Source organism: Nelumbo lutea, chromosome 2 (assembly GCF_056320005.1).
Source record: "Nelumbo lutea isolate HS-2025 chromosome 2, American lotus-T2T, whole genome shotgun sequence".
In the NCBI taxonomy this organism is placed as follows: domain Eukaryota; kingdom Viridiplantae; phylum Streptophyta; class Magnoliopsida; order Proteales; family Nelumbonaceae; genus Nelumbo; species Nelumbo lutea.
This window is the reverse complement of record NC_142685.1, coordinates 114,528,837-114,545,795: the sequence shown is the minus strand read 5'-3', so window position 1 is coordinate 114,545,795 and position 16,959 is coordinate 114,528,837. Positions and strand designations below refer to the sequence as shown.

Genomic DNA, 16,959 nt, shown 5'->3' with positions numbered 1-16,959 from the left:
TATGATGGATTTCCTATCCCTTCAGTATGATCTTCCCTCGAGGAGTTTGATGTCACTTGAGGTACAGCTTCTGGGTTCTCCACAACTCTTGAACTTGGTTGGCCTTTATGACGACGAGAAAAAACACGGAAAGGTGGAGGATCAGGAATAGAAGGGGGAGAAGGAGAAGGATTAGGAAGAGGAGGAAGCTGAACTAGTTTCTCCTCATGCCTACACTTCCCCTGAGGAGAAATAGGAAAGAAGGGCTCATCTTCAAAGAAGGTTGTTAGAATGCTCGAGTCAGGGGTATTTTGGTCATTCTGGATTATCTGCTTGAGAGTGAAAGCTCTATTGTATCTGAGTTTAAGTTATGTGCTCCATCTTCTATGAGGGACAAAATGGTCTTTCCTGTAACTCTATGTTTTTGAATAAATACAAGTGGGTCAGCTAGGGGAGAGTGATTTTGACTCTCTTCTAGTCTGGCCGAACCTTTCTTTCTTCTTCTTCTTCTTTCTCTTTTCTTTCTTCTTCTCTACTTCAACCTAGAATCTACTAGGGTTTTCTAACATGGTATCAGAGCTGTAAGGTCGTATCCTCATTTCTTTCTTGCTGCTGTTCTCTTTCTGGGTTCGCCGCCAACTTTCACAGTCATCTTCTTCCTTTTCGACTGACCTGAGTGGAGGTTCGATAAAGGGCTGAAAAGGAGCTGTCCTTTGGTAGGCCTGGAGGTGAGGACGCCTCCGGTCGTTGGAGTGGTATACTAAACCCTCTATTCAGTATCGAAGAGGGCTGAATGTGGACAGGTATGAACACTACTGTTGTTTGTCCAAGTAAGGAACTGTGAATGTTTCCTTTTGTTTCAAAAAGTTGGTTGTGGTGGTGCTTAGTGTGACTGATATGCATCTCAGTCGTGTTCCTCTGCATTTCTCTTCGTATGTATGTTGAAAGAAGAGTTGTCGACTGCTGAAGTTCACAACAGCAGTAGATTGGTGGTGGTTGTGTCGTGGTGATTGGTGTATTTATGTTCCAAAATATTTAAAAGTGATCTCCTATACCTTGTGTGTAATCAGTTCTGCAGTGTGCAACCCAAGTGTTTGATGTGAGGACTGAGTGATTTCAGTCTTAGTGTGTTAATGGTGAATGGTTCTGCAGTGTGCAGCCCAAGTGTTTGATGTGAAGACTGAGTGATTTCAGCCTTAGTGTGTGGTGTGTAATGTGTATTTAAAGAAGCTGGAATTGGTGGTGTTATAAGTGAGATAAGTCTTGTGAAAGAGTGTGAGGTTGTGTTGTATATTTGAAGGTGAAATAATTAAGATGGCTTCATTTGAAAATGGGGATGATAACAAAATAGGTGTCATGCTTTCTCCAAACTATCTAAGTGTTCAAATGACATCCATCAAGTTGAATGGTGAGAATTATGTACCATGGGCAAAATCTATGGAGGTGTTCTTGAAGTTCAAGAGGAAGATAAAACAATTAAGAGAGGAGAAACCTCCCTCTGATTCCCCTGGGTTCAGTGACTGGGAACAAGTAGATGCACAGATAATGACATGGCTCTAGAACAACATGGAACCAAAGATTAGTGTGAACTTCATGTTCCTAGATACAGCTAAGGAAATCTGGGATCATGCTAAGAAGTTATACTCTGGACAAGACAATACAACTAGGGTGTATCAGTTGTACCAAGAGTATTTCAATTTGAAGCAAGGGAGTCAAAGATTAGAACAGTACTATGCAAGTTTGAGGAACATTCGTAATGAGCTTAATGTGTATCAATCTCTAACATCAGATGTTCAGATCCAACAACAACAATGTGAGCAGCTTGATGTGACAAGGTTTCTTGTGGGGTTGAAGGATGGGTATGAGCCTATTAGAGTACAAATATTGGGAGGATCTGCTCTTACTCACTTGAAGAAGTCTTTGCTCGTCTTAAGAGGACATCTATTGAGTCGGGAGAACATTCTTCTCTCTCTGATGGATCTGGTTTGGTAGTGACTAAAGGGGGTGGTCGTGGAAATAGAAGTGGTGGTGTCAGAAGTGGACTCCCAAGCAACCGTGGTGGTCACATGTTTAGTAGGGCTAGTGGCCGGACTGGCGGCCGAGACTCAGGGGGAGGTCCGGGAAGAGGAAGGAGTAATACTCAGAGAAAGTGTACACATTGTGGTTTAGAGGGGCACACAGTTAATTTCTGCTATGATTTGCGTGGTGCACCCAACACTTGGGCTAACCATGCTAGGACTAAGGGTAGTGACACAATTACTGAAAGTCAGCAAACTGACCCAATCCTCTCCACATCTACTTGTGCTTCTGAGAAGGAAATGGTGAGTGTACCACGTGAAGTATATGAGCAGTTCATTCAAACATCTTAGCAGAACACCGCTACACTTGCCCATTCAGGTATGGCTTGCTTAGCTTCCAAAGACTCACACTGGATCATTGACTCCGGGGCCTCTGACCATATGTCTAGGACTCATGATGTATTTTCTTCCCTTTCCCACTCCTCCACACCTCAAACAGTTACACTTGCTAATGGTTCTACATCTCCTATCTGTGGAGTTGGTGATGTTAATCTCTCCTCCTTGCCTTTATCATCTGTTTTCTATGTTCCTAAGTTTCCTTTTAACCTTATGTCTGTTAGCAGATTAACCAAGTTTCTTAATTGTTCTGTAACCTTCTACCCTTCTTCTTGTGTGTTTCAGGATCTCAAGACGGGGAGGAAGATTGGTGGAGGGCATGAAGTAGGTGGATTATATTACCTTGATGGTGGTGGTCCTCCAGTAGCTTTTCAGTCATCTCTTACTCCTCTTTAATGGTACTGCAGACTTGGTCATCCTTCTCTCAAGGCCTTGAAGTTACTGGTTCCTTCCTTGAGTCATCTTTCATCATTAGATTGTGAGTCATGTCAATTGGGTAAACATCATAGAGTCTCATTTAGTCCAAGAGTTGATAGTCGTGTCTCAAGTCCTTTCTCTTTAGTTCATTCCGATGTATGGGGTCCAATTAAAGTGGTGTCATACAATTGGTATAAGTATTTTGTAATCTTTGTTGATGACTTTTCAAGGATGACATGGATTTATCTTATGAAAGATCGTAGTGAGTTGCTCCCTATTTTTCAAAAATTTTATGCTGAAATACGCACTCAATTTGGTGTTCATATTAAAATTCTTTGCTCCGATAATGCCAAAGAATACAACTCCTCACTATTTCAGCAATACCTAGAACATCATGGAATCATTCATCAAACTTCTTGTGCCTACACCCCACAACCAAACGGTGTAGATGAACGAAAAAATCGACATCTTCTTGAAACTGCTCGATCCTTGATGATTAATATGAATGTCCCAAAACATTTTTGGAGTGATGCTGTTCTCACATCCTGTTTTCTGATCAATCGGATGCCCATGTCAATCCTTGGAAGTCAATCTCCTTTCTCTGTGTTGTTTCCCACTTTATCTCTATTTCCTCTTACCCCAAGAATCTTTGGTTGTGTTTGTTTTGTTTAACACTTCGGGCCTGGGTTAGACAAGCTAGATGCTCGAGCTACTAAGTGTATCTTTCTTGGCTACTCAAGGACTCAGAAAGGGTATAAGTGTTATAACCCAAAATCCTATAAATCGTTTGTGTGCTCTGATGTCACCTTCTTTGAGTCAGTTCCGTTCTTCTCAGATGTTGGGGTCTCTTCCTCTCCCTTTGTGGTTCCCCCTTCCTGTACCTGTTGTGAACATCCTTCCAGTAGCTCCTGTTTCTACTGCAGATGCACATCCTATGCCTGTTACTACTGAGAAGCCGCCAATCACTCAAGTGTATACCCGCAGAAGTGCATCGGGCCCTCCTCCACTTCAGCCCCTGTCGACAGATCCTGCTACTGCTCCTCCTTCAGATCCTGATCTTCCTATTGCTCTACGAAAAGGTAAACGTACTTGTACTTCTTACCCCATTTCACACTATGTTTCTACTTCTCACCTTTCTGCTTCTCATTGCAAATTTATATCATTACTCTCATTTGTTCCCATTCCCAAGACTGTCCAGGAAGCTCTTGCCTCCTTAGGGTGGCGGCAAGCCATGGAAGAAGAACTCTCTGCTCTACAACATAATCACACATGGGAACTCACCGCTCTTCTTTTCGGTAAGCACACAATTGGGTGTAAATGGGTCTACACAATGAAGTATCTTCCTGATGGCAGTGTGGAGCGATTGAAAGCGAGGTTGGTGGCCAAGGGTTATTCTCAGATGTATGGTGTGGACTATATGGAGACATTTTCTCCTATGGCTAAGATTGGTTCAGTTCGGGTGCTGATTTCATTAGCTGCTATGTATGATTGGCCTCTTGTACAACTTGACATAAAAAATGCCTTCCTGCATGGTGATCTAGTTGAGGAGGTGTATATGGAGCAACCACCAGTGTTTGTTGCTCAGGGGGAGTCTGGCAAAGTGTGTAGGCTCAAAAAGGCAATTTATGGACTGAAACAATCTCCACGTGCTTGGTTTGGCAGGTTCAGTGAAGTGATGAAAGCCTTTGGGATGAAACAATGTCAGGTTGATCATTCTGTGTTCAGCTATAACTCAAAGGATGGGAAAATCTTGCTAGTCGTGTACGTGGATGATATTGTCATAACTGGGAGTGATAGCAATGGAATCAACAGGTTGAAGAAATTCTTACAGGATCACTTCAATATGAAAGATCTGGGGAAGCTGAAATATTTCCTAGGAATAGAGGTTGCGAGGTCAAAACATGGGATCGACCTATGTCAGAGAAAATATGTTCTTGATCTACTTGAAGAAACAGGGTTGTTAGGTGCTAAACCAGCAGAGACTTCTATGGAACTCAATGCCAAGCTGAGTGTTGATACGAGTGAAGAGTTTGATGATCCTGGAAGATACAAAAGGTTGGTGGGCAAATTGAACTACCTGACCATTACCCGACCAGATATATCATTTGCTATGAGTGTGGTGAGCCAGTTTATGCAACATCCTCGGGTTCCTCACTGGGAAGCTGTTCTGAGAATTGTTCGGTACCTAAAAGGTGCTCCAGGTCGTGGTTTGTTATACCAAAGTGGAGGAACTATTGAGATAGTAGGGTACACAGATGCTGACTGGGCTGGTTCTATATCAGATAGGAGATCAACTACAGGGTATTGTACCTTCCTCGGTGGCAATCTTGTAACTTGGAAGAGCAAGAAACAAACAGTGGTGGCAAGAAGTAGTGCAGAAACAGAGTACAGGGCTATGGCCCATACCACATGTGAGCTAGTATAGTTGAAGAACTTGCTTCAAGAGATGGGATTCTCAATTGACAAACCCATGGAACTATACTGTGATAACCAAGCTGCTATTCACATCTCTTCCAATCTCGTCTTTCATGAGAGAACTAAGCATATTGAGGTTGATTGTCACTTTGTAAGAGATAAAGTGATAAGTGGGGTGATAACCACATCTCATATGAGCTCAGGAAATCAGTGGGTAGATATTCTCACAAAGGGATTGTCTCGGGGAAGAATAGATTACATTTGTAACAAGTTGGGACTATATGATATATACTCTCCAGCTTGAGGGGGAGTGTTAGAATGCTCGAGTCAGGGGTATTTTGGTCATTCTGGATTATCTGCTTGAGAGTGAAAGGTCTATTGTCCCATCTTCTATGAGGGACAAAATGGTCTTTCCTGTAACTATGTTTTTGAATAAATACAAGTGGGTCAGCTAGGGTAGAGTGATTTTGACTCTCTTCTAGTATGGCCGAACCTTTCTTTCTTCTTCTTCTTCTTTCTCTTTTCTTTCTTCTTCTCTACTTCAACCTAGAATCTGCTAGGGTTTACTAACAAAGATAACATCCATGGAGACAAAATCTTTGAGAAACAGGATCAAAGTAACGATACCCTTTCTAAGAGAATGAGTAGCCAAGAAATATACACGAGATAGCACGAGAGTCCAATTTCCCCCGGGTGGGAGATAGGTTTTGGACAAAGCACTGACAACCAAAAACACGAAGAGGGATAGAAAGAAGAGGGGCCTTAGGAAAGAGAAGCTGATGTGGGGCTTTGTACTCTAACCAATGAGAGGGCATTCGATTAATGAGGTATGTAGAACAAAGGACAGCCTCAAGCCAAAATCGTTTGGGAACATTCATGTGGAGTAGTAAACCCCGTGCCACTTCAAGGAGGTGTCGGTTCTTCCGTTCAGCCACACCATTTTGTTGTGGCAGACGGGCACAAGAGCTCCGATGAAGAGAGCCATGTGAAGCAAAGAACTCCGTGAGGTCACTATGAAAAAACTCTTTTGCATTGTCTGACTGGAATATTTGAATCTTGGTCTGAAATTGGGTGAAGACCATCTGTTGAAAATCTTGGATAATTTTTGGTACTTCCTCACGGGTTCGCATTGGATATACCCAAATGTATCTGGAATAATCGTCAATGAAGGTAATGAAGTACTTGTAGCCACTCTCAGAAGGTAAAGTAATAGGGAAAAATTTCTTTGAAGGAATTGAGTTCTACAATCCTTGCTTAACTAACACGTTTGACGGGAAAAATTAGAAACAGACATTGACTTACACAGTTTTGGGAAAACCAATTTCAAGGTTTCAAAAGACAAATGACCCAGACGACAATGCCACAAATACATTTTACTTTTTTTGAACTGACTCATAGACTCTGTAACATGAAGGCCAGTCGTATTCTCCAACATGTAGAGTCCATCAACCATACGACCCCTACCAATCGTCCTCCTCGAGGCTAGATCCTGAATCACACAATAGGTAGGGAAAAAAGTCACAGAACAGTTCAAGGAATTTGTAATACCACTGACTGAGAACAAATTCATAAGGAATTTTGGAACATGAAGAACATTAGAAAGAGTAAGGCCGAGGGGAAGAGAGAGAGTTCCTTGACCAGCTATGGAAGTGTATGATCCATCAGCTAGTCTCACTTTATCTCTTCCGGAAAGAGGGTGATAAGTTTGAAAGTAAGAGGACATACCAGTCATGTGTTTTGACGCTCCAGAATCGATGATCCATGGAGAGTCAAGGTTGTGTGAGGCAGCATGGAAAGCAGTGGCAAAATTACCTGATATGGATGCAAAAGAGGTGGTGGAGTTTACAATATCCTCCCTTGGGTCTGATCCAGAGTAGCTGTGTTGGCTATGTGGTGTTTGAGGCACAGTAGAAGTGGAGGGCTGATTCTTCCGAGAAACCATATTTGCCATGTGGTGTTTCTTGGTACCTTGTTGCCCGGGTCTTCTAATTACATCTGAGCCTTGCTTCTTAGGTAAATCCTGAACCCACTTTGGTTTCCCATGGAGATCCCAACAAGTATCTTTGGTGTGTCGGGGCCTCTGACAATTAGTGCACCACAATCTTTCCTTATTCATGATTCTAGGTTTAGAAGTACTCAAAAAACACAAGTACACTGCCTTACAGAGCTGTTACAGTCCACAACTAGGCACTTGCTGATTTTCAGTTTCACAGAGAACCAAACACAAACACTGCAACTGCAGTACTAGGGGTTATCACCTACACTGTGTAGGAGTTCACAAAAAACACTATACGAACTGCACATGCAGTGTAACCAGGTCTGAAAGACTTATAGTTCACAACTTTGATACAGCTTCTCAGCCCAAAAAAGGCACAGTAGGAGCAGCAATACGAGTGGTGATTCACCACACCTAATCGGCTGATATCCACTTTCTAGGGCAGCCGAACAGTCATTCAAGTTCTAGGGTTCATCAACAGCCCCTTAGAGTGCAGACTAGGGCAACATACAATTAGAGGAAGGGGAACTGTCCCTACTCAGATTCTGGAACATTAACAGTCGTGCAAGAAGCCATAAACAGGAAGAGAGAAAAAATCTCAATACCAGCAATAGGCAGCACAGTCATCAGTCATGAACTCGAACTTCCCTTCAGGTCAGATTGCAATAGCTAGCTCAGTCATGAACTCGAACTCCCCTTTAGGTCAGAGCCTTCCTTCGAACACCTGGGATGGATTTCTACAATCCTCTTAGCCGAAGCAACCCAGTTACTAGCAAAAAACATGTAGCCGAACCCTTTTTCTGTGCTAGGAAGTTGAACAGTCAGCATACTTGTAGCAGAGCCCTACTCGGCAGTGAAGACTAACCGCAGCAATAGAAAAGATTCCTCTCCTTGTCTTCGAGCATCAGTACTATAGCTCCTTCGCAGCAAAGGAGAGAGACCTCAGTTAGTTGTTTTCTAGGCCTAGACGAACCTGCTCTGATACCACATTGAGTAGGAGGCCAAGAAGAAGAAGAAAAGAAGAAGGAGAAAAGAAGAAGAAGGAAGAAGGAGAAGAGGAAGAAGAATAAGAGGCAACTGAGTTAAGGCCTCAACAAAACTTAGCTTCAGTCGAGTGAAGCTTTGCATTTATACTATTCTGGCCATACATAACAATATGTCTACAGAATTACAAAAATACTTGCGGGTATTAAGTCTGTGAACAGTACATATATTACACCTATTAACAGACACCTTGTCTTTACCAGATGATAAGTGATAGGTAGTAAATAGTGAAGGCAAACCAGTTATGTGATCAGATGCACCTGAGTTTATTACCCAACAATGTTCAATGTTACCTGGAGTTGAAGCATGATAAGATGAGGCCCGTGTACCTGAATGAGCAAATGCTGAGGTGGGAGGAGTTGATGTTGGGACTGGCTGAGATGATGATGCTGAATTACCAACCTCCTTTTCCAATTGAGTCAAGGCAGCTCGGACAGCAGCTAGAGTGTCTAGTGGTGCTGCTCTTGTGCCTGATGAGGTTGCACAATTAGTAGTAACAGTTGTATTAGCATTCCCCCTTTTGTTCCTGAGTTTTGCGGGAACTAGATGAGGATGTAGCTTCCAACAGGTTTCTTTGGTATGCTTAGGTTTCTTACAATGTTCACATATTAGGTCCTTCTTGTCTTGCTTCTTCATATCTCTCTCCTTATCCCCCCCAAACTTGGGTTTAGTTGTTGCTAAGGCTGATTCAAGTGGCGAATGCTGTAACATGACTTTCCTTCTACTTTCTTCACTGTGCACTAGAGAGTAAGCTTGTGATAGAGTCACATTGTCTCTTGTTAGAAACTGTTGTCTCAGAATGTCATACTCAGAATTCAGACTAGCTAGAAACTCAAATACCCTATTGGTTTCAACCTGCTTTCTGTAGGTCTGTGCATCCTTCTGGCTTTCCCACTCAATTGTTTCTAAGTGATCAATCTCATGCCACAAAGATTTCAAGGTGGAAAAATAAACCGAGACTGGCTTCTCTCCTTGCTTAGGGTTATTCACCTTACATTTTAGCTCATAGGCCCTAGCAACATTGAGGGTTTGGGAGTAGGTTTCTTTCATGATATCCCAAATTTCTTTAGTTGTTTTTGCCCATAAATAATTTCAGCTGATATGTGGTTGCATGGAGTTACACAGCCATGTCATAACCAAATAGTTCTCCTGAACCCATTTGGTATATATTTGGTCCTCCTTGGCTGGTTCCTTGACGTCTCCTAGTAAATAACTTAGCTTTCCTCTACCCGCAATAGCCATCATTGCTGATTGGGCCCACTCTAGGTAGTTTGACCCATCAAATTTTACAGTGGTAATCTGAAAACTGTTCTCAGGTATGCTACCCGCACCACCAGCTCCTAAATAGTTTTCCCCTTGGCTCTTAAACTCCATTCTTTGTCAAGAAAAGATCAACAAATGCCTTTTGTATCATTGAGACTGGGTAATTACACCCAAAATTTGCAATCAGCCGAACCTACTTTATCCTTCTAGGTTGACAATCCACCCAAAAAAGATAACCTTCCAAGTACAACGTAGAGTGCAGGGCTGAGAGTGCAAGGCTGAAACTAACTGCAGTCCTAGAATTGGCGACAGTCAAGAAACTAGAATCTTGAACCTAGAACCAGTCAAAGGTCAAGAAACAAGACAAGAACACAACCAGTTCAGCCACACCTCTTAAAGTAACCAAAAAAACTATTCTTTTAATGTATCAAGAACAGTTCAGGAGGAAAAAACTTTCAGTCGAACCTTTGAAATAACCAGAAAAGGTAATCCTTTTAATAGAAAAGATTGACTTACTTCAGCAAAACTCTGGCCGCAACCTTCAAAGATAAGTCTGAACCCTAATCTTGAGGGTTCTTCCTTCTGACTTTCTGGCCGCAACCTTCAAAAACAAGTTTGAACCCTAATCTTGAGGGTTCTTCCTTTTGACTCTTCCTGATTGCTGGTCATCCTCTGATGCTTCACCAACAATCTCCAAGACTCAGCCGATGATCCTTTTTTGCTGGAAATTTTCCAACCTTAGGAAATTCTTATGCAGCCGGCCATGTCAGACTATCATAAGATTTCCTAGGTTAGCTCTGATACCATGTAGTCGTATGAGACTACTGACAGCCCAAGCTGTGGTGTATAATGAACAGGAAATTAAGAGGATGAGAGGAGAAAGAGAAAAGAAGAGAAGAAGATTTCGAAGGAAGGATTTCAGAAAAGAAGAGGATGCTTAATCTGCCGCTCCCCTCTTTCTATTTATATTAATTCTGAAGGATAAGACTGCTTACATGGAAAAATTAAAATCCTAATAAAAGGCAACAATTAAAGTCCTAATAAAAGACTAACAACTAATTGTGAACTGACGCTTAAATAACTAGTAGTTGTATACGAGTACAATAGAAAGAGGTGGGGACCACATCAGTGGTTTCTACATCTACCATAGGTAAAAAACCTGCTAGTGGGATCAAAAGGTCATAATGGAATGGTTGCTTACAACCAAATCAAACAACTAGCCCGTTAAAGAAGAAAATTATGAGTATTTTACACATCCATATAATACAAGGGTTACTAACTCCTTTTTCCATCTCAGGCCTGAATGGCCAAGTGGGAGATGTTGGTAAGTGGCCAGAGGCCCTCGATTGGAAACAAGCTTTAGCCATGTCAGTAGAGAACCTTCTTGGCATGGTCAAAGGTTTGGCTAGGTAGTTGAGAAATTCTGGCTTAAAATCCTACCTAGTTGGACACTTGTCCATTGATCCAGCGGGCTGAACAAGTCCAAGCGAAGTTTACTAACTGCTCTCCATAATCTGAGGAACTCTCTAACATAAAAACCTATATGGGTATATATAAGCCCCTCCTCAGAATGGCATAGAGTGATATGCGAGAGCCAGCAAAGATACTATCACTTGGACTTATGCCAAGTTGGGTCATCCACAGTTCTCTAGTCTTATACTAGGAACAGGTCAAGTGCATTAGCCACTAGATCAATATACAGTATTGTTTGCAAGGTCAACAGGTATCCTTTGCAGGGTCTATCAACTTGGTCGTATTATTCTAGTGGTCAGCATCTCTCAAACCAGCTTCTCTATTTCTCCCTTCTGGTAGTATGGCTGTCTGTATGGCCGGATGCAGATTTTTTTTTTTTTTTTGAGAACAAGGTAAAGTAATTCATTAATATCAAAAGTGAACATAAAAATGAGCCTTTGTACAATGAGAAACTGTACAGCAGGAAAACCGATATCCACAAATTTCCAATCCTCCAAAAACCAAAAAAGATTATAGATTTCTTACAAATAGGAAGTCTGAATCAAAAAAGGAAGACATATGCCTATTTTTGAATAGGTGATTAACTGCCAACCGGGAGTGTATCATCCCCAAAATTCTGTTAAAAACTTCTTCTGGATGCAGATTGGTTGGGCTCCTTCTACTAATGGAATTCGATGGTCGCAAGCTCTCTGAGGTGGCAAGTCTTGGGGCTCCGAAAATACTTCCTGGTAGTCCTGCAACACCCTTTTCAACTGGGGGTCTAGCTCTATTGCCTCCTCTTCTAATTCATTGTGCATCTGAAGCAAGTATACTTGACTGGCACACTGCAGCTATGTTTTAAAACGTGGAGGTGTGACACAAGGCATTTCACTACCTTGAGGCGTGAGGCGTAGGCCTCCTTAAGAGGAGGGGAATGAGGAAGGGGAGGAGGAAGGAGGACCTCATTTTTCTTTATTTTTAATAAAAATCTTTTATGTTAAAAAGAATGAAGATGGATAGGATAGGGGACCATCCAGAAAGTGTAAAAATGATTTTATTGAGATGTGCGAGCAGAATGTTAACACTGGTGACCGGCGATAAATCTCAGTTCCTTCGTCTTAAAGTTCTTTACTTGTGCGAGAAAATGAAGAGGTTTGCAGTAGTTGGATCAAAATCTTTTGAAATAGAACAAAAAGACAAGAAGATGAAATCACAGCAACAGAAAGAGGCAAGGGAGTTTGGACACAGTCTTGACTCAGGAGGATTTTCTTTGGACCGGGAAGTTTATCCAGGAGGTTTTGGAAGACAAACGGAGGCTGTTCGCTGACTACAAGAGAGTTAACAAAGGAAGAATCTTTTGCATTCAGCTGAAGGAAAACAAATGGGGCAGATTTATTCGTTTGAGTAGATGGGAGAAGTTGGACAAGGCAAGAAGTATCTGTATCCCAGAAGAGCTAGCTTCAGGAGGTTGGAAGTCTCTCATCCAATTGATGGACTACTTTTGTTCTTCCGAAGTAAAACTAGTTCTTGAAGTTCCTTCATCGAACCTGTTCCCTCCGCTAGGAACCAAGAGTAGGATCACCAAGATAGGGGGTTCTGCGCTTCTATCTATCTCCCATCATGAGAAACCTTTTGGAAATTGGAAGATGGCATTCATTTGTATGAAGCCCTCCTCAATGAAGTGGGAAGATGTAGAGTTAGGGCTGTCTGCGATTCTTCATGCAGAATGCCTGGTGAAGTTGTTCCCTTTTGAAAAGAACAAAGGAGTGGGTTTTGCCCCCACGGAATTTCTATCTTATCCTGGAGCAAGCAAGAGTCGAGCTTCATTTTTGGTGACTAGGTTAAATATACCCTTCCAAGAGAGGACAATTTACTGGGGTTGTTCACAAGTAAGAAGTGATAAGCTGGCTATACAGAAACTCTTTCAAGTGATTTTGGCTTTAATCTGGTTCTTGGCATTCTCTTTCGTCAAAAGCTGTTTAGAATGATACAATCAAATGGCTAAAACAGCTGTTTATAAGCAGAAAACTGAAGTGGTGAATATTAAATATAAGACCTAATAGAACCTTGGAATGTCATTTTGACTTCAATCTTGCCAATTGGATTACTTATTAGCCAGGTTTATAAGCTTTCACTACTGAAATGTGGAAGAAACTATATTTAGATAGCCTTCTATAGGTCTTTTCTGTGGCACATGTATGGAGTTGGTTATCTGGATAACCTTTTCTTTGTTTTCATTCTTTTTTCTACTTTACCCCTCTTTGTATACTTGCAGCCTGGTTGAAATGCATCTTTCAGGAGAAAGATAAACCACTACTGGATCCATCACTCTTTTGTTGTATGGTGAAGGATATAAGAATAAAACAATACCATTAAGTATTGACCTTTGAGTGCCTCTTAGATGTCAACCATCAAGTGCTGGTAATATTGTCGTCACATTTAGGTGAAGTTGATGAAATGATCATGCATTGTCCCATGCATATGTCAACGATGCTACATGTTCCAGCAGATTGGGTTTTCTAACCATTTTCCAGTATGCTGGTGCTCATATCTAAGTGGTTAATATCAAGGTGCTTAGCTATTTCTGAGTCTTCATTGTCAAGTTGGAGGACCCTTCCAATAATTAGTTTATTTGATTCGTTTGAATATAGATTCGTCTTGCAGCTAATAGCTGTGTTACCAAAGATATTACTGAACCAGGAGACTGGTGGTTTTTCTTCGGTAAGGATTAATTGATAATGTTTAAGTTTTGTTTATCTTGTTGCACCAAAACAAGAAGTTTATTAATCTATAGATGCTTAGAGAGTTTACTGATTTACAAGAATCTGGTTTTGGGTGTCTCTGTAGGTGGTTATCAATGAATGGCGGAGATAAGTTGCCACCCATCGTTGGATATTGAAGAAGGGCATTGTTGACCTGCTTCCATGCAATATATCAATGAGGTCATGTTGGTCCTCTACGGATGACAACGTGAGCATATGTGCTCATGGCTATTTACCAAAGATTGAGGGAAATTTTCATCATTTCAAGCAATGTTGACGAATCCATATCTATTCTGCAGCACAACTTATAAGACAAAGTAGAAGATTGCTAAAGCAAAGTAGAAAGATTGCTGCTTTGCTGGGTTTGAATCTCTTTTTGGCAATACTATATATATGTGTATATATTTTGATGGGAAAGACAGGTATTGAGTGGCTTTTTAGTGACACCAATCAGACAACCACTCAATTCTTCATCCACTGAAAACCTCTATATCATTCGTGCATGTAGCTAAAACAAAGGATGAGCTGAAATATACATACATCCAGTCATCTAGATTACCTGTTTAAGAAATATGTAGGTTGTGATTGATTAAACCACTACAAAAAAAAAATTGGTGTTTGTCGTGGAAAATTTTCTGTGAAGTTTACATAATTATTGTGTATATAAGTCACAAAATAATTTTGCGACGTTTGAAAATTTCACCAAAAGATTTGTGTCGTTCAACCCAACTTTCGGGGATGTTTACAAATGTCACCAAAACATTTAGCTTTTGGTGACATTTACAAATGTCGTCAAAAAGGTCAATCTTCGTTGGCATTTACAAACATCACCAAAAAAATTCAATTTTCGGTGACGTTTATAAATGTCACTAAAATGCAACTTTACTGCTACTTTTGGTGGCATTTAACAAATGTTGCCAAAAGTTATAGCTTTTTGTGTTTTTATTTTTTATTTTTTTTATTCCAATGGCTTTACATAATTTCTTATCACATGTTTTACACTTAATTCATTGCATTCCTACGTATGACTATTCAATTGATAATATCAATATATATTAAAATAAAATAAATTAAACCTTAATATTATAATTAACAAAAAATTATTTACAAATAAATATTTTTATTTAAACAAAAAGTACATGCAATAAAAAAAAGAATTATCATCCAAAATGAATAGATTTTCCCTTCACATTGGCATTTTCCTCCCTATTTGCTACATGTGCATGAGAGGACCCAGTGTCAAATTGTTGGATGTCCTACAAAAGACAAAAATAATGATGTTAATTTTATGCCAAAAGATATGAAAACCAACCTCATAGTTTTGTATAGAATGGCGAGACAATGGCTAGGAGTAGAGGTGTAAAACGACCTGTGCTGGGTTGGCACGGGTGCGGCTCAGAGGCTGTCCCAAGTCATGCCTTCCTCCCCTAGGATATTTTGGGTGGTCGGCCTGAACTCATGCGTGCTTGTGCCAGGCCATGTTAGGCTGGTTTGTGGGTTGAGCCTTGGTCTAGGCTGGGCCATAGACGGGGCCAAAATTATTTATTTAAAAAAATGAAAAAAACTTACAATTTAATTTTATATGAACTTTGATGTATACAATTGCTTATATATACAATAATTAAATAAAATAGTATAATAAAATTGAAAGATGTTAATTTTATTAATATTATATATAATATATATATTTATTTATATGGGCCATGCTGGGTCACGGGCCACAGACAGCACTACACGACAGTGCAGGCTGTGCTAGTCCGACCCATTGATCTGAAATCGAAGTCCAGCACAGCCCGTGGACCATTGGGACGGGCCAGATCAAAATCGTGCCAGGCCACGGGCAATACGACCCAATTTACACCACTAGCTAGGGGTCATAAATGGGTAGGTTGACTGCGGATTGAGTACCAACCTGCCCATTAATAACCCACACCCATTTTCCACCCATATAAATTGGGTAATAGTGGTCTAATACCCATGCTAACTCACCCAGTTTAAATTATGTAAACTACCTAAGAAAAAAGTTTTGGATTTAAGCTAAAAACTGGAAATTCCACAAAAAACATAAAATAATAAAAAATTTCTATATAACTTCAAAAAATTATATATATCAACTAAAAAAATTGCAGAAACATATAGAAATGATAATTAAAAAAATATATATATATATATATATATATATATATATATATATATTTCTGCTATAAATGAAATTTTTCAGAAAAACACATAAAATAATAAAAAAATTCAAAAAAATATCTAATTCAACTAAAAACAATAATGGTAGAAAAAATAGAAAATAATAAAATTTTGAAAAATTATATATTTCTGATATGGAAGAATAATTGCAGAAAATACATAAAATAATAAGAAGGTTAAAAACATTATATATTTAAAATAAAAACTGAATAATCTAATTTAATCGAAATAAAGATTTCCTTGCAACAAACCACTCTGAATATGAATTATGAAACAACCATGGATTCTTGTCATCTCATACGGAATGCACCAAAATTCTAGAATTGGCATTTGGCGTTTGTTTAGAAGGAATTTATTAATAAAAATGGGGGTGGGGGAACATGAACCTAACCCCTCAAAACCAATACGCAAGATCATCAACTTCTATCAAATAAACAAGTAGATGTAAATTCAAGAATCATATAGAGGGTGATACCCTTTATTTGGCCTTGAAGAATTATTGAAGATTTACACACTATAGCCAAAGCCCTATTTAGAACTTGGTCCCTTTTAGATTTACGACCGCTCTTCTTCCTTTGGACAAATATGAAACCTTGATCAAAATCATTATGCTCTACTTCATTCTTGTTTGGTCCATCAATAATCTCGGTATCCAAATCCCCAGAATGAGCATCCACCTCTACACTATGAGCCACTGTGCCCACCATAACCATATGGTCTCCTTTTGTTTCTTGCTTCATAGTAGCAATACGTCTAGCATCAAGATGCTTTTGGATCATGGAAAGCATCGTTTATAACACCCACAATCTTCTTTTGAATACCAATCGAATTAGAATTAAGGTTGTTTCCTTGTGTTGCTCAGATCTTCGTCATCCTGGTTTTCCATTCTTTCCTATTCATTCATTCAAATCATTCAAATCCTTGATCGTGAATGTGAGAAACCAAAGATAGAATCTGAAACTCTTCGCCCCAAACTGATGAGGAATCCAATAGTGGTGAAAACACCATTCCTAGAGAC

General features: G+C 40.0%; 1 long non-coding RNA gene across 1 annotated transcript in view; it reads left to right on the top strand.

The window, feature by feature from the left end:
* The window catches only part of LOC148872979 (uncharacterized), a 32,030-nt gene extending 17,657 nt beyond the window's left edge, over window positions 1-14,373 (top strand). The window contains exon 3 of the long non-coding RNA XR_016106696.1: window positions 13,828-14,373. This is a non-coding gene — a long non-coding RNA (uncharacterized LOC148872979). The remainder of the gene's footprint in view (window positions 1-13,827) is intronic.
* Window positions 14,374-16,959: the final 2,586 nt, after the last annotated feature.